Below are 22,188 nucleotides of genomic sequence, written 5' to 3' on the forward strand. Positions count from 1 at the left end.
GGTTGATCCTTCCACTCAGTTTTTTATTACAGAGGCCAATCGGCTCTCTGGCCAAACACGCTGAGCTACCGTGCCGGCAAAACCACTCAGCTACCGGGGGCGGATAACACTTACAAGAACGAAATTTTCTAAACCCATGTTGACTGTCTGTAAATAAACCGTTTTCTTCGAGATAATTCATAATGTTCGAACACACTGTATGTTCTAGAATCCTGCTGCATATCGACGTTAATGATATGGGCCTGTAATTTAGTGGATTACTGCTACTACCTTTCTTGAATATTGGTGTGCGTTGTGCAACTTTCCAGTTTTTGGGCAGGGATCTTTCGCTGGGCAAATGATTGTATATGATTCTTAAGTATGGAGATAATGCATCAGCATACTCTGGAAGGAACCTAATTGGTATACAGTCTGGACCAGAAGACTTGCTTTTATTAAGTGATTTAAGTTGCTTCACTACTCCGAAGATATTTACTTCTACGTTACTCATGTTGGCAGCTGTTCTTGATGCGAATTCTGGAGTATTTACTTCGTCTTCTTTTGTGGAGGCATTTCGGAAGGCTGTGTTAGTAACTCTCCCTTGGCAGCACTGTCTTCGATAGTATCTCCATTGCTATCGCGCAGAGAATGCATTGATTGTTTCTTGCCGCTAACATACTTCACAAACGACCAGAATCTCTTTGGATTTTCTGCGAGGTTTGGAAACAAAGCTTCGTTGTGGAAAACTTTTATAAGCATCTCGCATTGAAGTCCGCGCTAAATTTCGAGCTTCTGTAAAAGATCGCCAGTTTTAGGGACTTTGCTTCTGTTTAAATTTGGCATGTTTGTTTCGTTGTTTCTGCAACAGTGTTCTGACCCGTTTTGTGTACCAATGAGGATCAGCTCCGTCGTTTGATAATTTATTTGGTATAAATCTCTCAAATGCTGCCCTACTCGTCGGCTGATACTCGTATCCGAGTTTTCATTTCTCTCCTGAGATTTCCTTTGTCACGGTTCAGGCGTGGAAGTGTCGTTGATGGCTTAGCAATCCAATCCTAGCGTGGAACAGGCGGCCACAGACATTACAGCTGATGGAAGGTGGAGGACGTGGCTGAGCCTGGAGGAGTTTACGTCTCTGGCGTTTGTCATTCTCCATTCTTCGACGTTCCAGCTCAGAGTTTTGAAGGGCATTTGAGGTAACTGAGCGCCAGCGACTTCGGTCTTCTGCTATTGTGGACCAGTTACTCGGATCGATGTTCAAGTTTTTCAGATTTTTCTTGTACTGATCCTTATAACGTTTGAGAGGGGCACCTCGTGGCCTTTTACCTGTGCTCACTTCGCTGTAGAGCATTTGGCGTGGAAGTCTGTCATTTTTCATCCGCTGGACATGTCCGACCCATCTGAGTTGATGCCCAATGATAAGAGCTTCCATGCTATGCATTTTTGCTTTCTCTAGAACAGCCGTGTTGGATATGAAGTCATCCCATTTCAGGTTCATGATATATCTTAGCTTCTGTTGGTTGAAGCGTTCTAGTTTCTTCAGATCGCAGCGATATAACGTCCAGGTTTCGCAACCATATAGCAGGGTGGAAATGGCTACAGCTTTGTACACCATCAGTTTGGTGTACAGTGTTAGGTCTTTATTCAGGAAGACACGCTTTGTAAGACGACCAAATGCTACATGTGCAGCACGTAATCTATTCTCCACATCTTTTCCAGATGAGCAGTTGGATGACAGTATGCTTCCCAGGTAGAGGAAATGGTCCACTTGTTCCAAGAGTGTATCATAGATGGATATGCTGAAGTCAGGAACGGAGGAGCCAGGAGTTGGCTGCGCTATCACCTTTGTCTTTGGAATATTGATGGAGAGACCAAATCGTTCGTACGCCCTGCTGAAGGCATCAACTGACAGCTGCAACTCTGCAGGTGAATGAGCTGGAGAGGCATTGTCATCAGCATACTGCAGCTCTGTCACACGAGTGGTACTGGTGAACCTTTTTGAATGGAGTCTGGACTGGTTGAATAATCCTCCATCAAACCTGTACTTTAGTTCTATTCCTGCATTGTTTACGGTTGTCTCGTAAAGCATAGCTGCCAGATACAATGCAAATAATGTAGGTGCAAGAACGCATCCTTGTTTAAGCCCACTTGTTATTGGGAATTCACCAGTCATTTCATTCTGGCAGAGGACCTGTCCAGTCATATCAACGTGGAGAGCTTCAATCAGGTCAACAAAATGTTCAGGGCAGCCAAAGCGTTTTAAGACCATCCTCATGGCTTCTCTGGGAACTGTATCAAAGGCCTTTTCTAGATCGTAGAAAACAAGTAGTAAAGGCTTTTGCTGTTCTCTGCACTTCTCCTGTAGTTGTCGTGCACAGAAGATCATCTGATCTACACTTATGTTATTAATTTGGAAGGAGTGAAGATTGTCTCTAAGAATGGCGTCAATTGAATTTTTATCTGCTTTTTTGAATAGGTATATTTATCGTTTATTTTTGGAGGATATGGAGTTACAATATTCCGTCTCGCTACGACAACCCGGTGTTCACTAATCCCTGTATCCGTTTTGATGCTCGTTATTAACTCAGGATTATTTGTTGCTAAGAGGTCAAGTGTGTTTTCACATCCGTTTACTATTCGCGTGGGCTCGTGAACTAACTGCTCGAAATAATTTTCAGATAATGCGTTTAGCACAATTTCGGATGATGTTTTATGCTTACCTCCGGAATTAAACATGTCCGCCAACATATCGAGCGTAAATTAAAGTCACCAACTATAATGGTATGAATCGGGTAATTGTTTAAAATCAAACTCAAGTTTTCTTTCAACCTTTCAGCAACTGTATCATCTGAATTGAGAGGTCGGCAAAAGGATCCAGTTATTATTTTAATCCGGTTGCCAACAATGACCTCTGCCCATCCTAACTCACAGGAACTATCTACTTCAGTTTCGCGACAAGATAAACTACTTCCAACAGTAACAAACACGCCACCGCCAACCGTATTTAGGCTATCCTTTCGGAACACCGTTAGGTTCTTCGCAAAAATTTCGGTTGAGTTTTTCTCCGGCTTTAGCCAGCTTTCAGTGCCTATAACGATTTGAGCATCAGTGCTTTCTATTAGCGCTACCTTCTTCCTGTGTTCGACCTGCACCCTTTGTGACCAAGCTCCTACCACGCCTTAGCGGAGAAGCGAGGCAACTGTCCCCCAACTGAAGCAGCTGATCGCCGCCATTTGCAGGGATGAATCCTAGTACTGGGGTTGTGATTTGACGTATATGAGACGCAACAAGAGCAAATTGAAGCACAAATTAAACACATGTTTGTTTAAAAAAAGTACTGAGTATTCGAGTCTTTTTTAAAAGTATACTTAAATGAATGAAGTTTCCTACTTTTCCGAAATACGTCTGCATAGAGACGTGAAATTTAAGAATGTAAGGCTCTTTCCTGACAAGGTGGAACGAGTTTGCATCGAGTTATTTGCATTAGATAATTACATGAAACTTTTAAAGTAGCAGACAGTACGATTATTATTTAATTCACGTAATTTTCCTGTCAGGTCCTGTTTGCTTTTTGCCGACGACTGTGTACATTTTGCACGCTTACTTTTGTTTAGCACAGTATTGTCTGCACTCGAATTTTCGTATGATTAATTGTAATAGCCCATATCACTTTAAATACGGTAGGAATTTCATTCGCACATTGGTTTTTAACACTGATAGCATCTCTAAAAGTGGTTGAGTTTGCAACATGTGATCAAATATTTGACCATATAGGAAGTATAATCACCATCTGACAATACATGTTAAGTATTTAAACGCAATTATTCGACCTACGTCTGATTCATACTTAATATATATTTGATTGCCTTGGTAACCTGGAAAAGGAACGTTCAAAATTATACACACTGACAGTATTTCCACACTATTTAACCTAGGCCTATATTGCACGATTTCCAGGACACTATACCTTTTTCAAATGAGTTGGAAATCCAAATACTGTCGGTATAGCATCGTCCTTCAGTTGACGTCTATTTACATAATTTTCCATGTAACAATTCAAATGGTTCAAATGGCTCTGAGCACTATGGGACTTGTGTGGCACTTACGTCACTGGTGCAACCTTCCAAGTTGTAACAAGTATTGTCACAGCAAGGCTAATCCCAACTGCACTTTCTGGAACGCAGGTCTTTCGTACGCAAAGCCAGGATCTTTTCCAAAGGAACAGTGCGGAACTACCCAGTCGTTCGCCACTAACGTCTCACAATTCAGATTAGCAGTGATTATGACCAAACGGTTATCGTTGTGCATTGCTTGAGCACAAATGAGAAGTACAGCAGCAGCAGAAAGCGCAGTAGGGAAGGGAAAGAAATTCAATGAAAGAAAACTTCGTGTGGCCGGCCGGAGTGGCCGAGCGGTTCTAGGCGCTACAGTCTGGAACCACGCGACCGCTACGGCCGCAGGTTCGAATCCTGCCTCGGGCATGGATGTGTGTGATGTCCTCAGGTTAGTTAGGTTTAAGTAGTTCTAAGTTCTAGGGGACTGATGGCCTCAGAAGTTAAGTCCCATAGTGCTCAGAGCCGTTTGAACCATTTTGAACTCACTGTGTCACAAAACTCAAGTAGCTTAGGCCTACGGAAATAGATGTTGTGTAACAGTGAACAGGAGCGGAAAATGATCATGAGAATACATACATTCTGCTCCTGGTTCTCTGAGTGGTTGAAAAGTTTCTATATTAAATAGTTTTGTGTTGCGACTTGGAGCTAGCTAATTAGAGGAGTCGGCCAGCAGTTCTCTTGGAGTTGGAGTGGCAAATCTATGTCTACATCTACATCGCTAGTCTGCAAATCACATTTAAGCGCCTGGCAGAGGGTTCATTGAACCACCTTCACAATAATTCTCTATCATTCCAATCTCGTACAGCGCGCGGAAAAAACGAACACCTGCATCTTTATGTGCGAGCTCTGATTCTCGTTATTTTATCATTGTAATCGTTTCTCCATTTGTAGGTCGACGTCAACAAAATAGTTTCGCATTGGAAGGAGAAAGTTGGTGACTGAAATTTCGTGAGAAGATTCTGCCGCAACGAAAAACGCCTTTGTTTTAATTATGTCCACATCAAATCCTGTATCATTTCAGTGACACTCTCTCCCCTATTTCGAGATAATACAAAACGTGCTGACCTTCTTTGGACTTTCGTGATGTACTCCGTCAGTCCGTCTGGTAAGGATCCCACATCGCGCAGCAGTATTCTAAAAGAGGTCGGACAAGTGTAGTGTAGGCAGCCTCTTTAGTAGATGTGTTACATTTTCTAAATGTCCTGCCAACAAGACGCAGTCTTTCGTTAGCCTTCCCTATGACATTTTCTACGTGTCCCTTCCAATTTAAGTAGTTCGAAATTGTAATTCCTAGGTATTTAGTGGAATTTACGGTCTTTAGATTTGACTGATTTATCGTGTAACCGAAGTTTAACGGAGTTTTGAGCTCGGATTCTTGGTCGCAGAGTCAACGCTGCGGCCTTTGCAGATGACGTCTTGCTGTTCGCATCGACCGCGAGGGGCTTGCAGTCCCTCATCGACGCAGCTGTCGCAGCCCTCGCACACCTGGGGCTGCAGATCAACGCCCGGAAGTGTTTCACCCTCGCCTTGGTCGCGTCTGGACGCGACAAGAAGGTGAAGGTAGACGCAGATGTTACCTTCAAGGCAGGCAACACCACCGTGCCTGCCCTGCGTGTGGGTGAAACCTTCCGGTACCTGGGGCTGCAATTCACCACCGCCGGTCGCTGCGTCTTCAATCCCCGACGCCACCTGGGGGAGCAGCTTGACGTCATCTCCCGAGCTCCGCTCAAGCCGCAACAGCGCCTCCACGCTCTCACCAATGTGCTTCTGCCTGGCCTGTACCATGGGCTGGCCCTCAGTCGCACCCGAGTGGGTGCCCTGAAAGCTGCCGACGTGACCATCAGGGCCGCCGTCAGGAGATGGTTCCGCCTTCCGGCGGACACTCCCCTGGGCTATTTCCACGCTCCTGTTGCCCAGGGGGGCCTCGGCATTCCATCATGCCGATGGATGGGGCCAATCCTTCGCCGGTCCCGTCTCGTGGCGTTAAAGAAGATAGGGCCAGCCTTCGACGGTGCAGGCCTAGACGAGGTACAGCGTGAGATTGAGGTGCTGGAGCGGCACCTTACGTGGGAGGGCCACCTCCTCAAATCGTCGACGCAGGTTGGAGAGATGTGGGCCGCGCGCCTGCATGTTGCCATTGACGGTGCGGCGCTGTCATCTTCTGCCGCCGTCAAGAGGCAACACCAATGGGTCGCCGACACCAGTCGCCTGCTATCTGGGCGTAACTACATCGACGCCCTCCGCGCCCGCATCAACGCCTTCCCGACGAGGGCACGGCGCAGTCGGGGGCGTGAGCCGGACACCAGATGTCGCGCGGGCTGCCAAGCCGTGGAGACCGCCAACCACGTACTACAGGCTTGCTTCAGGACGCACGGGTCCCGAGTTAAACGACATGACGCGATCGTGCGTTATGTCGCTCGTGGACTAGTGCAGCGGGGCTACAACGTCTCTGTGGAGCCCCACCTCCGGACACCTGAGGGAATCCGCAAGCCTGACGTGGTGGCGGTTAAAGACGGCATCGCCCGCGTGATCGACGCCCAGGTAGTCGGAGACCATCTACGGCTCGACTGGTGTCACTCCCAGAAGGCGGCCTACTATGACACGCCGTCCATCCGGCGTGCCATCTCCAACCTGCACCGAGACGTCGAGGAGGTTACTGTGTCCACCGCAACATTGAATTGGAGGGGTGTTTGGTCTCCAGCGTCGGCGAGGGACCTCTCTGCACTTGGATTTCGACCCCGAGAACTGGCGGTACTAAGCACAAGGGTACTGCAGAGCTGCTGCACGAGCTATCGGATCTTCGAACACATGACGGCGCCACGCCCGATGGAACGAGCCGGCGTCGGATAGGCTGCTGGTTATCTCTTCGCCTTGACTCCTGGGGCCTATCCACAGGAGGAAGAACCCGTCTTTGTTCCTTTGTTCTTTTGTCTTTCTGTTTATTTGTGTTTTCTTCCTTATATACATAAGTTTGTGTTCGCCCTGTAAGTCCCCACCTCGGTGGTGGACACTGGCGTAGTACACACCATCTATGTACTTTACAAGTGTACTTATGTATTGTGTTATTCTACGGAATAAAGACGGCTAGAAATAGCAGCGTCACTACTGTTGGTCGCACTTGTGTTTGTTTTGTTGTACTGTTGAGAAACAGAAGCTTTTAATAGCGACTGTTTCCACTTGGCGTCCTTTATAGGACAACCGAAACAACTATTATCACAAATGATTCATTTTGGGCAAGACATGTGATGAGGTGGCACCAGAATTACATAGAGACTATAAGTACAGAGCGCATATCATTGATCTCTTACTTCTTTCACTGTCTGAAAACGAGAGGCGATAAAAAAGTTGAAGTAGCACAGCTGAGAAACACATGCAAATAGTGTTTTTATTAGGTGGAAAAAATTTATCAAAACTTTTTCATTTCAATAGCTTCATTTAAAGTTCTCTTAAAGTTTCGACCTAAAAATGCTTTACCTAGAACGCTCGATGTCTTCTGTATGTTGCTCATCGACACTGAGGGGTCCTTGTAGCTCAATGGCAGTGCTGCGGAGAACACGTGCATTTCACCCTATCGTCAGCAAATTCTGGTGAAGTTTTTATTGACTTCGAAAATATGTTCCATTTAGCACTCATTGTTCCAAAAGCACGTTCTGTTAATCTTTGAGGCTGGAAGAAACGCTTGTTGAAATATTCACTCCATGAATCTAAAATACATTGATTGTATTATTTAAAATGGCTTGACAAAGGGTATGCCTAATCTCCAATCAATTCAAAAGGCAATCAGACTGACGTATTTAATAGTGGAGAGTCTGGCGGTATATTCCGCTCCCCTTCTTTCATTAAGCGAAATGCAATACAAGAATAAAATCTTCCACCTTCCCTTCTCACATCCCCCAACATCGATTATAATGAATTTCCTCTGAGGATAGTACGACTGAACGAAAATTTTTATAACTATAAAACATTGTACCAGAATTTTCTGGACATTTTAAACGCATGTGTTTTCCGTCAACATCGCCAACTGCAGTTGGGACGTTCTGTATGTTTTGTGAATCATACAGCATTTAGAAAAAGGCATTCGCGTGTGTTGTGGACGGGGCAATCCCAAATTTTGGTAGTTGTCTCCACAATACTTACAAAGATTGTGAATCCTATGTCAGAGCCACGCCTCGAAAGCTTCTCTTGATTCCTAGGAACTTGTAACAATTCTCGTTTCATCAGCAATCGATGGCCCTTAAAAACGACGTCATTTCACTGGAAAAATCTCTTGTAGCTTGAATATCGGTTAGATATGGGAGTTTCGCCTATTAATCAAATGGAAAAATATTCTCTTCTTAGGGTATTGTCATTTGCCAAGTTCTTGTTTTGATATCTCAAACCGTTTGTGAGACATGAGGAAAGCTAGAAAAATATCATTCTGGCTTTTTCGCTGTCGTGCGACTGTGGAACGAAGCGCTTTACATATGATCAACGTTCTCGAGACTGGCAGTAGATAAGAGATATCCTTCTAAGTTTAAAGAATAATTCAGTATGTTAGCTATATTTCGTACACAGGAACTAGCCTAACATGCGCCAAACGCACATTCATAGCGATCCCTATTTTTAATGCAAACTTAAAGAAATTTTTGCAGTAGGTTACTTGATTTTGAAATATCACAATAACTATGACCACTAACGAAATGATAGGCAATTCATCATGAAGCTGATGAGGAAAGCTATGAGATGCGCGGGAACCAAATTTTTTCGCAGAGTAATTTCTTTAAAATCGTTTGAAGGAGATTGCAGATCAGCCGGCTTGCACGTTTGCCGCCCACGCAGCAGCGAGCTTGCCGGCCGCCGCGCTGCTCCCTCTGCCCCACTGTAAGGGTGGCGAGCACTAAACTAGTATAAATTACTCTTGTAGTAACACTTACTTCTTTAGTCTGGACTACTTGAATGCAGATATACGTGACATGAAACCAGCCAGAGCTAATATAATTATTGGGTGCTATATAACTGAAGACTCATCTGGAGGAAAGGCACCTACTTTTGTTTGATGTTGATACAAACCGTTAAGTCCTATATGGTCTGATGCTTAGCTTGGAGCTGGCAGGGATAAATGGAAGTTACCAATGTTCTAAGGTGTAATAACAGGTCATTATGTGCAGTAGAAGTTACTAGGTCTCCTAAGAATGACCTCCATGTCGTAGTGGTCAACATACCTAATGATCAGTGCAGATATTCCGGATCTAATTGCTGGTCACTTCAGATTTTGGGTCTAGTGTAGCAGGAGATACAAACCGTGGGCTTTGAACAATGACGTCATTCCTTAGTCATAGATAGTAATGTCTTCACTTCGAGGCATAGATAATAAAGCAGTTCTGTGTTCTAATAAGCGCTATCATTAAAATAATTGGATGTGAATCTAAAAGCGATCGCTTGATATTAGATACAGATGCTTCAGTAGCTGATAAGTGTTTTTTGGCTTTTTATAAAAAAATCTCACGAGATAGAATAAACTGATCCTACTTTATTAAGCAATCAATAAAAAAACTAAACTAAAACATAACAGCAAAAGACAAGTGAAACACAAAGGTTAAATAAACAATCAAAACATATAAAATGAAACAGGTTACATGTTGCAAATGTAACATACGTGTATTTCCACCTATTCGTAAATAGGATCAGTTTATTCTATCTCGTGAGATTTTTTTTTTTAAGCCAAAAAACACTTATCAGCTACTGAAGCATCTGTATCTTAGGATCAGTTTATTCTATCTCGTGAGATTTTTTTTAAAAAAGCCAAAAAACACTTATCAGCTAATGGGTGCGGGAGTTCCGACTCCTGGGGAGGTGGGTGGGTGTGAGTCGGAACTCCCGCACCCATTAGAAGATACAGATGCTTCAGTAGCTGATATGTGTTTTTTGGCTTAAAAAAAAATCTCACGAGATAGAATAAACTGATACTACTTTATGTTAGTAATAGCGGAGACGAAATAAACAGCACATCTACAATTTGTATCCCGTGTTCCACTTAGGGTTTACTGAAGCGGAGGATACATCGTTCAGGTGAAGAACAGGACAGTAATGCTAGCGAAAACGAAGAAATCGCCTTACGGCAAACTCGTATTCCGGACTGTACTTAAGCAACACACTTCGAATGAGCTTTTAATTTGTATCGGGTTTCATTTGCGGTTTAGTGAAGCAGGGGATACATAGTTCAAGTGAACAACAGGACAGCAATGCTAGTTGAAACTAAGAAATCGACTACGCTGAACTTGTATCCCGTACTGCACTTAAGCAATACAGTTCGAAAGACTTTCGAGATACAACTGACATACATGTAACGTGATGTATTCTTTGCTAGTAATTTCATTCATTTCTTTCCATTGTATTTTGCGGAGAAATACTAAGATACAAACACGCGATATCGTTAACGTGAAAATACTACTGGCCCTTACATATGTGAAATAAAGTTTATCTCTCTCGCATTCCTTTGTTTCTCAACATTCTCCTCAGCTCTTTCATCTTTGTAATACATGCTCTCTGGCGACTTTAGACCCCAGATTTTTCAGTGTTTAAGAACGTCTAGCAAAAAGTTAATCCACCCTTATGAGAACAAAGAGAATATGCCTGAATAAGGTAATAACGATATCGATCCTCTCTGCTGAAGTGGGGCCAAAAGCAAAGTTGTTAATGTGCCTGCCATACACTTTTGGGGTCTAGTGTAGCAGGGGATACATACAACCCATCGGCTTTGGACAATGACGTCACAAGTCGCCAGAGAGCAGTTCACCATTTTCGGTTTTGCTGTTATGTTTCAGTTTCGTTTTTTTACTGATTGCTTAATAAAGTGGATCTGTTTATTCTATCTCGTGAGATTTTTTAAAAAAAAAAAGCCAAAAAACACTTATCAGCTACTTAAGGGAGCTACAACACTAAGAAGAATCGCTTCTCGTTTGGCGACTTGTGACGTCATTGTCCAAAGCCGACGGGTTGTATCCACTGCTACACTAGTCCCCACTTTTGTAGCATGAATTTCAAAAGCATAAAGTACATACAATTTTTATAAAAACTTTTAAAACTTGACCCACTTGAAAATATACGGTAGCCATCCTTTGTACCGAGTGAGATGGGACAGTACCAAGACACTGAATTTGTATTGAGAGTAGCCAGGAAATTCCAGTCCAACAATTCTGATTTACGTTTCTCGGGTTTCCCTAATCATTTGAGGCAAATATCTGGCATTCAGCTTTCAAAATTAGTCATAAATGTGTTGAAAATAGCACAGAATAATACGCAATAAGCGCGGCTTTCTCCACAGTAACAATATTGTAATCCGAATTACGGCAATTGTACCTAAAACAGCAAGAAACGTAAGTTATTCTGAGAAATAATCAGCACTTATTGCGCTAATATAATTGAGATTCTGCGTAAGAACAAAACACTGTCTATTAACACACAAACTGTTACCCAAAGTTTCTCTCCTCTTTTCGTGCAATTTCTATGCAAAATTCACAGTATTTCTCCATAATCTGTTCAATAGCTTCCTTGGTCAATAATCTGTATTATGGAGTCACCGATGGAAGGCGAAGAGGAAGAATTATCCAATTTTCGCCGACAGTCACTGACCGTGACAAACACTGACGAAGAAGTCAGAGAGCTTCCCGTCTTACAAAGATTACAGTTTCCGTTAATCTGGGCCAGGCTGAGCACTGGAATTCGGATACAAGATCTCAAAGAGAATCAGTTTACTGATGCGATTTCCGTTATTAAGGTGAGTGATATAGCGACTAAACATATTCTTCCTTCTTCGTTACAATACTGGCTAGAAATTCTGGCGGTTTTTCATGGAATCTTAATTATAATGTACAATCGTGCAATGTCTTAAGTGATTATTTCAGTTGAAAAGACGTATTTCACGTACGTGTTCCACGTTAATCTATTTACAAGTAAAATATATGTTGTAGAATAATGCCATTGACATCGTTTGAGGAAAAATTCAAGAGTGGCGCGCACGCTATAACCTTATGATAACACATTTTGAGAAGCGGCAGCTACAGAATTAGAGTTCTACCACTAAAATATTCGACATGATCTAGTTTATTAGAAAATTTTGCTCTAAAACTGTTTGCTATCACGTGGATATCGATGTCTGTAGGCCCCAATTTTCGCGAAAGGATATGGCCGCGGCATTATGGTGGTGGCAGTTGCAGGACTCGCCTGATTGTCAAGGGAAACATGCAGAAGGGCTTGCTGGTTTTTTGGAACACGGGTAATATCGATATGAGTCAAGTCTTTCGTCATTGATCCATCCTTCTGGTTCCTACTTTGCGTTTTAGCTCAGATAGGATGTTATTAATCACACTTTTTTCTTCCAAGGATTCACATTGTTATGATGCCAAGTAAACAGAGTTGAATGTGTGTGTGTGTGTGTGTGTGTGTGTGTGTTTTGAAAAACCTTAGCAGACGCCCGAAACCGATTAAAACACTTGGGCATACGTTATACACATATACAAGTATATGGTACGGAGATATAGACAAGAAGTAAGCACTAAAAAATCCTTTTTTTAGAAATATATGAGAAATATGTGCTAGGACTAAGCAACGGGTGATGTTGGCTGGTTACCTAAGATGGCAGAGCTAATAACTGGACGGTGGTGCAATGAAATATATTTGGTTGGTACATAAGTTCGTTGCGTTTTTATTTTGCATGTTGGTATTACATTTACTATGGTTCTTTTTTTCGATTGCCATCCTTTATTTGTAGTTCACTGTTTCTATGTGAGTTTACATATCTCATTTTGAAAGTGAGTGGTGCTGTGGACGCTATAAAATGGAACATTTCCGACATATTCTTCTGTTTGAGTTCAGTAAAAGGGTGACAGCAGCTGAGGCAGCCAGAAACACTTGCGCTGTTTATGGGGATAATTCCACTAGACAGAGCATGGCAAGAAAATGGTTTTCTTGGTCTAAGGAGATTCGTTTTGACGTTAACGACTCTCCTCGTCCAGTGAGAGAAATCGACAGCGTTAAAATAGGACGTGCATTATACAACTCTACAGAAAATTATCAAGCCTTATATTTTCTACCTAAGGAGGCAACCATCTATTACGTGGAAGCCATCGCAGTTAGAGAAGCACAAAAGTGTAGCAGATCTTGCAGATGAAGCAGTATGGTGATGTTAACAGATTCCCTGAGTGTACTAAAGAGCCTTAAAAACCCAAAATGGAACAAAGGTGTGTCGCCTGTAATTATAGACATTATGAAAGAAGTCGTTACAAGTCAGCAAGCAGGAATAGTAACATATTTCTTGTGGATTCTAGGATACAGTGGCATCTTTCATAATGAAATAGTATACAGCATAGTGAAGCGAGCAATGAAATTAGGTGAAATCCTAAATGAGATACTTATTTGCGGAGATATGCTGAACTTCATCAACGAAAAAGCAAGGAACAACAGGCAAATGCAATAGGATACAGCCAAGACATCAAAATGAGTACAGTATGGTAGCTGCAACCGAAAATAGCGTTATCCCCTGGTTTACGGATTGGAACAGGGGCAGATGATTAATAATAACGATTACGAACATGTGCTAAAATCATGGCAAATTCCCAAACCACTTGTTCTGAATAGGATTGAAGGAATCTCCACTGTGAGATTTACGCAGTGAAGAAGGAGTGTGAATCACCTGCTGGTCTCGTTTGCCAAATACAAGGCACAACAAAAGTTCTTTATTGGCGCAGTTGGTAACGCGAAGATACCTTTACCGACGTCGGCCGCACTGTTGTTGTCAACCCAAGACAGTGCACTAATTTTAAATGTGATGTTTAACTACTTAAATATGTGTGACATCTCTCTAGACACACTACGTACATGATGTGTGGGTTTCTGTATGTTATGGTTACTTTTTTATTATTGTGGTATAATCGCTTTACGAGTAATTTATAATGGTGACATGTATCAACCATTTATTCATATCTGTAATATTTTTGTAAATATCAATTCGTGAAAGATATTTTGTAAATTTGGTGGCTGGCTGTATGGCGATGGCCAAATACCAATAATAAAGAAAGAGAGACATACAGAAAGACCTTCTGGGCTTGATGAAGATCGTATAAACGCAACATACAGTAACATACTGTCGCCACATCCTCCACCCAACCGTTTCCTCTCCCCACTTCCTGTCATCTCCTCCCATTCCCATCTTTCTTCCTCTTTATTTGCTGCCCTCTGCCAACACACCTGCCCATCTTTTCCTGCTCTCTCCTTTTTTGCTCCTTTTTCCCTGACTTCCTGCCCAACAACCTCCTGACGCTGCACATGTTGGCATTCCAGTCTCTACACACGTCACCAGACAGCATTCAACTCTCTCCCCACCCGTTCACTACTGTCCCTTCCCTGCCCCCTCCAGATTGTTGCTTACATCCAATGTGATAGTTGCATTCTGGCCTGAGATGCTGGAGGCGACAGTCATGTGCGAATGAGGTTGGTTGCTTCCTTTTTGCTGATGAATGCTGTGGCCAAAAGCTCTATGTAAGTGCTCTTAATTGTGCCCATCTGCAATTTAACGTGTCTTCTTTACAGTAAGTAGCAATTCATCTGTTCCTACAGTGTTGATATTTCTACCTGGAGTTTCCATTACTTGATTCATCTCCATCTGAGTTTTTTAAAAGTGGTTTGATGGCAATATCCCATCCAGAATATGGGCTCATATATTGACTCCTGTGGGCAGCCTTTTGTGATTTTCTTTAAAACCAGTTGGTATCATGCTCACAATTCTAAAATTCTATGGTTACAATAATGAAATACGCTGTAATGTAGGGCAGTTGGAAGTTGCATTTCTCTTTAGCTTCGAAATAGCATAGGCCATCAAAGGTTCTCAAAAGTTCCAGTGATGTCAACACTATTCTTCTTTTTTTCTGTGCCTGTGTCCTACATTGGTGCAGGTTTGGTATTGTTACTACAGATGTGACGTGGTTACTTCTAAGGGGTAGCAGACTGACCCTCCTGTTGCCATCCCGTTACCTCCCAGAAGGGGATTTGTGTACCCCACCCATCTGCGTGATGTGTTATTCATGTGAAAGTTAGTGGAAGTGTTCTGATTGTTTCCAAATCAAAAACTGTGGCAGGATATTGGTATCAGCCCAGTATTCAGCTAGAGAGATGTGAGAAATCACCTAAAACCACATCCGGACTGGCTGGCACACCGAACCTTGTCATTAGTCTGATAGATGGATTTGTTCCAGGACCAGCACACCTCACCGTCCGGAAGCAGTGCTTTAACATGCATAGCTGTCTCGGGTGGTGATGCCAATTAATATTGCACGTTTTGAACTATCTCAAATGCTTGATTGACTGCATTGTTATTGATTTTTGTAACCTGAAACCATATTGGTGTGGACTGATGCTGCGGAGATGCTTGGGTAATTGTAGTCCCTCACCACGGCAGCCTCTCTTGCACTGTGGACAGCGTGTTTAAGAAGCCATATAGGCCCGCATGTCTTGTGGTCAGTCGAGCCCTGTCCTCATTTTTTAATGATCACTGCATTTTCTGACCTCTACACAGAAGGTATTTATTCTTGTTGAAAGGCATCATTAAGTAAGTGTGTCATAAAAGAGGTAATCTGTAGTACGACAATTTTATGGTTTCAGAATGTACTCCATCTGGGCTTGGAGCATTCCTGTTTTTAAGTTTCATGAGAGCAGCCTCCTCCTATGCAAATGGGGTGGGGGGTCCATCATTTTAATAAATAATATTTCTCTCTGAAGGTTCATGTGTCGATGTTGGTCATGTGTACTATATTGCCCAGAAGAAGCTTGTTGAAACAGATATGCAACCAAGCATCTCCAGCCCTGTTTCATAGTACTGTCTGTTGGCTTTAGTGTTGACAATATCAGTGGTGTCTTAATTCTCCCCATCTGTAATTTAAAAGGTGCATCTCGTATGTTATTCTGAAGATTCACTCTGAAAAAAATGTTCCAATAGTCCTCCGTTGCCTTTTGTAGTTTTTGTATTGTTGTTTGGCATCACGATACAATTGCTGTCTGAGCTTTTCTTCTTACGCTTTCTTTGCTCTTTGATAGCATTGTCTCATGTTATGTGACTTTGTTCTTTGTCTCATCAGCACTGTAGACCATTCTGTTTTTATCTGTTGTTTTTTTGTGGAAGTGCAGAAATTTGGGCCGTTCATAGTAAATTTTAATTATTGTGTGTGCTCTGTAGTCATGCTGCCATGCGTAATAGATAACAGGAAGTCTTCAGTTGTGTCCCTTAGCATATGCCAGTTATCCCTGAGTTTTTGTATATGTGTTTGCGTGCATAGCTGTTTGTATAACTGTTGTGTTGTGACCATTGGTTGTTGCATTGTTGAGAACTTTCCAATTAGTAATGTGTATTGCAGATGTTCCATTAGCTAGAGAGATATCTATGTTGCTAGTATCTCTTGCATATCCACAATATTCCAGTGCTTGCTGTGCCTTATTTAGCACAAAAAGGCTACACTCATTTATTGTATCTACTATTGCTTGTTCACTGACGTCTGTACTGTCAGCATTCCATAAAGTTGAGCAGGCATTTATGTCTGTGAGTGTAAGTAATTTTTTGCCTGTTGAGAAACATACTACCTCTTTTATTAAGTCTGCAAATGGTTTGATGTCATGTGACTACAGTATGTATACTGATGAAATTACACATGTTTCCCTTCCCAGTGTGATTTCAACTTTTGCAATATGTTCTGTGCAGAGATGTGTAATGGGTCAATGTGATGTGTGTGTTTGCCACCACAGTTGCTGCTCTGACTATTTTTGCTTCTGTGATTATCATACAGTACGTTGGGAGAGCAGGTATTCTGCCAACACACGTATAAGGTTCCTGTAGGTAGATGACATCCACCTGTACTTTATTCATCAGCTTGCCAGCATTAATCATAGTAATCCTCTCACAGTGTAATTGTATGGTATTCAGAATGGGTATCTAGTATATCCAAAGGCTTGCTGGGATCAAAATAGATCCGTCAGGTGCTTTCATGAATCCTTGTAAACTTTTTCTAAGTTTAAACTCTCCCCCTTCCTATACATGCCATTCCCATGAGATTTCAGAGTTCACATTTGTCAGAAGGGAGACAGGTAGCATATTTTGTATCCATTGGGATGATTGAGTTATGTCTCTAAGTGTAAAGCTGTTTGGAATGTATCTATGTCTTCCCACTGCTTAGATGCAGTTTTGCCTCAGTGCCCTCATAGTCTGTTATGTTTTGTTTGTTATGTTCATGTTTTTTGTCAATTTTTAGTGATGTGTCATGGTGTTAGTGAGTTTTTGTTGTTGTGTAACTGTGGATTTTGTGTTTTTGTTAGATGATGATTGTTGGATACTTTCTACATAGACTATTGGTGTTTCTGATAAATTTTTATTTTTGGCAGGCTATTTGTCCTCTTTAGTTTCTTGCTTTAAGAGGTCATCTTCTTCCTTGTGTGTTTTGTGGGTATTTGTCATAGGTCCTTGTATATTTGAGTTGTGAGTGCTCACTCTGTAGATGAAGCATACTGGTTTCATTTACAGCCTTCGTTTAGTGGTGGCACATTCAGTTCCTGATACTTTGTGGCTTTGGATACTTGTTTCGAGTTTTGTATTCGTTTGCATATAACATTCTTGTATAACTGAATGTATTGATGTTTCATGTGTCCATGAGCATGTACTGTGTGAGTTTGGATGTCTCTCAGAAACCTTTGTTTGTCAAAATTGTATGGTTTAGTATGTTTATTGTTGTCCTTGCAGAAGCCATTTGTTTTCAGCTCCTCCATTCTCAGTAGGATTGCAGTTTGCAAGGTCATCCACTGGAACATACCATGTTTGAGTTGCCTGACTATATTGTGGTCTGTGGCATACGTGCATCATCAATATGGTCGGTGATACGAAAGATCTATTCTCCACTATTTCACATGACAAAAGTAAAGGTGTTGTTTCTGTTTCGATGTCCATGGTTTTCAGTAGCTCTGTTCTCTGTCTCCAAGCTACTACACTCTGCAAATCTCTTGTTCTGGTAAATAGTGACTTGTATTTGTGCCTATTGTCCTTAAATGTTTTAACATCTCTTCCAGCATTGGGAGAGGGCTGTGTTATGTGGTTCATACTGCTTTATTCCATGTTAGTGAATATTGTAAGTGATATTGTGTTCTGAGCACTTAATTTGTCTCCTATTCAGCTGTTTATAGGTTGGGCATTTGGGTTCTCCAGCTTTGTTGCAAACTCTGTTATGTTATTTACATGGGATGCAGCCAGTAGCTACCTCCTTATCACAGTCTGCCTTTCTATAACCCAGCTCTGGACACTTGCAGCAGACTTGTTGATTGCCACAGCATTTTGGGAAATGGCCTAGCCTCCAGCAATTGAAGTTCTTCTGTACATATACTTTAATTTTAATGCTCAGTGCTTAAAATTGTGTGTAAACTCTGTCTCTGTAGTAACAAGAGACAAACCCTCAGGGTAAACTCAATAATATTACTGACTGTATGTTTCTCTTTTGATCGTTTGTTAAATTCTATGTTTACTTCTTCACTTAATCCTTCATTTGAAATGTATTCACTTAGATTTGTCTTGTACAGTTCATCAAGGAAATCTTGATCTGTTAGATGTCATTCAGCTGTGCTGTGTATGCTGTGATTTTTCTCTTATTGTCCTGTGTCCCTGCTCCAGAATTACTGTATTAGCTGTGAACCTAATGACAGTAACTTTGGCCTTGGTTTTTCTTGTGTTGAGTGTCTTTTGTCTTTGTTGTGGTTTACCATTCCCTTACAGCATTAGCATCTTCATTGTTTACTGATTTAAAGAAAAGAACACACATTTGTTTTGCTTTGACTTACATGACCGTTTATTCTTCAACCTTACTTCTTGGCTTTCCTGTTGTACCACCAGCAACTATGACTGCCTCAAGAGCCATGAGGGTAGGCCTGTTTACTGTCCTTAGCTCCTGGTTTTCTTCTTCTAAGTTAGTTACTTTCTACTTCCTCTTCCAAGTGCTTTTTGGGGGTGGATGGGGGCATTGGCAACAGTGTGTGATTTTTGCGAGTGATGGTTTTCTTTTTGTAGCTCACCATTCTGATCTTCCACTTTAGCTGGTGTGAGTGAAAGCACCTGTATTTTATTCCTTATGATGACTGATATTACTCATCATCATCATTTAAGACTGATTATGCCTTTCAGCGTTCAGTCTGGAGCATAGCCCCCCTTATAAAATTCCTCATGATCCCCTATTCAGTGCTAACATTGGTGCCTCTTCTGATGTTAAACCTATTACTTCAAAATCATTCTTAACCGAATCCAGGTACCTTCTCCTTGGTCCGCCCCGACTCCTCCTACCCTCTACTGCTGAACCCATGAGTCTCTTGGGTAACCTTGCTTCTCCCATGCGTGTAACATGACCCCACCATCTAATCCTGTTCGCCCTGACTGCTACATCTATAGAGTTCATTCCCAGTTTTTCTTTGATTTCCTCATTGTGGACACCCTCCTGTCATTGTTCCCATCTACTAGTACCTGCAATCATCCTAGCTACTTTCATATCTGTAACCTCAACCTTGTTAATAAGGTAACCTGAATCCACCCAGCTTTCGCTCCCATACAACAAAGTTGGTCGAAAGACTGAACAGTGCACAGATAACTTAGTCTTGGTACGAACTTCCTTCTTGCAGAAGAGAGTAGATCGTAGCTGAGCGCTCACTGCATTAGCTTTGCTACACCTCGCTTCCAGTTCTTTCACTATGTTGCCATCCTGTGAGAATATGCATCCTAAGTACTTGAGACCGTCCACCTATTATAACTTTGTTCCCCCTATTTGGCACTCAATCCATTTATATTTCATTCCCACTGACATTACTTTCGTTTTGGAAATGCTAATCATCATACCGTAGTCCTTACATTTCTGATCTAGCTCTGAAATATTACTCTGCAAACTTTCAATCGAATCTGCCATCACAACTAAGTCATCTGCATATGCAAGACTGCTTATTTTATGTTCACATGTCTTAATCTCACCCAGCCAGTCTATTGTTTTCAACATATGATCCATAAATAATATGAACAACAGTGGAGACAGGTTGCAGCCTTGTCTTACCCCTGACACTACTCTGAACCATGAACTCAATTTACCGTCAACTCCGACTGCTGCCAGACTATCCATGTAAAGACCTTTAATTGCTTGCAAAAGTTTGCCTCCTATTCCATAATCTCGTAGAACAGACAATAACTTCCTCCAAGGAACCCGGTCATATGCCTTTTCTAGATCTATAAAGCATAGATACAATTCCCTGTTCCACTCATAACACTTCTCCATTATTTGCCGTAAGGTAAAGATCTGGTCCTGACAACCTCTAAGAGGCCTAAACCCACACTGATTTTCATCCAATTGGTCCTCAACTAATACTCGCACCTTCCTTTCAACAATACCTGAGAAGATTTTACCCACAACGCTGATTAAAGAGATCCCTCTGTACTTGTTACAATCTTTTCTGTTTCCATGTTTAAAGATTGGTGTGATTACTGCTTTCGTCCAGTCTGATGGGACCTGTCCCGACTCCCAGGCCATTTCAATTATCCTGTGTAGCCATTTAAGACCTGACATTCCACTGTATTTGATGAGTTCTGACTTTATTTCATCCACCCCAGCTGCTTTATTGCACTGCAATCTATTGACCATTTTCTCCACTTCCTCAAATGTGATCCTATTTCCATCATCATTCGCAACTTTTTTTTTATGTCTTAATTCATTTTACAGTTTGGCAAGGACATTGTCAACTATCGCAAATTTGTCAGCAGCAGATGTATGTGAATGTTTTGCGGGTTATAGTGTGCATATGTATTTAGCAGACAAATAACAGGTATTATAAGTTCCTGCCCAATCTGGCAGCACACAGAAAAAAAGGAAAATAATTTATTTGTAAGTTTTTGTAAAAGGTAATCTCTAAAATAAATTATAAATCTGCAGGTTCATTCCTTAAATTGTACGTAAACCTGAGGTCAGTAATTAGGATTATTTGTGTTATTTTATGATATTGCCTGTGGTAAGCACATGCGCTATGATTGTATCGTGTTTGTCTCTTGGACATTGATGTATTAATTGCTAACTGGAATGTTTCCAGAAACAATTGCTGCATGCAGGTGGTGGTTTCCTTGAACAAATGTGCTTTCCAGCGACCTCAAACCTTCTGGTGTCTGTGACATCTCAAAAAGGTTGTTCTTGCCCATCTTCTGGTAAAGTTCCAGTGCATTAATACATTTCTTTGCAAAAGAAATGTTGGAATACCGTTGTAAGTTGCATTAGAAAGTCTCCTTATTTATTGGTGGTGACTAGTTTTGGACTTCTGTCCATTCTCAAACCATTCTTTAGAAACAAAATTGCAGCTGATGTTGCAGTAGTAATATTATCACAGCTTGAGTATGACAGTAATTCTTGTTACAGCATGAGTATGACAGTAATTCTTTTTGCAAAAGGATACAAAAAAAGTTACAAATGTCTTCACGAGTGACTGAATACAGTTATGTATGCGTGGGTGGAACAACACTGGCAAATATTCCAAATGTTATACTTAAGCATTCACACAAGAGACAATTTACAATAAGCGAGCAGTGCAAAGACAGCTAATTGCTGGAGCTCACCAGTAGCTACCAAGTGATAGCACCAGAGGCCACTAGTAACGGTGTGTATTAGGATGAAATGTTCATTATCCAATCAACAGTTCTAATACTGCAATTTTATGATTGCAAATTATGTAATAATACTTAAAAATATTGCAACCATCTGCTGATGGTAACCAATCCTAGCTCATCAAAAATAACAGATTGCATAATACATAATTTGCAGATATGCACTCAAGTTACATCATAAATCACCAAGAGGTCCATTTCATCTCACAGGTCAAGAGTGAATGTGTCACATTACTATTTGAAAATTTTCTCAAAAAAATATCTCTTGACTAGTGTTGCTGCTGGCAGTGTGGTCCCAGTTGCCTGAGACTGCAGTCGTGTGTGTGTGTGTGTGTGTGTGTGTGTGTGTGTGTGTGTGTGTGTGTGTGTGTCTATTGTTGATGAAGGCCAATGGCCGAAAGCTTTAATTGTGAA

The sequence above is a fragment of the Schistocerca americana genome, chromosome 2 (assembly GCF_021461395.2).
Source record: "Schistocerca americana isolate TAMUIC-IGC-003095 chromosome 2, iqSchAmer2.1, whole genome shotgun sequence".
In the NCBI taxonomy this organism is placed as follows: Eukaryota; Metazoa; Arthropoda; class Insecta; order Orthoptera; family Acrididae; genus Schistocerca; species Schistocerca americana.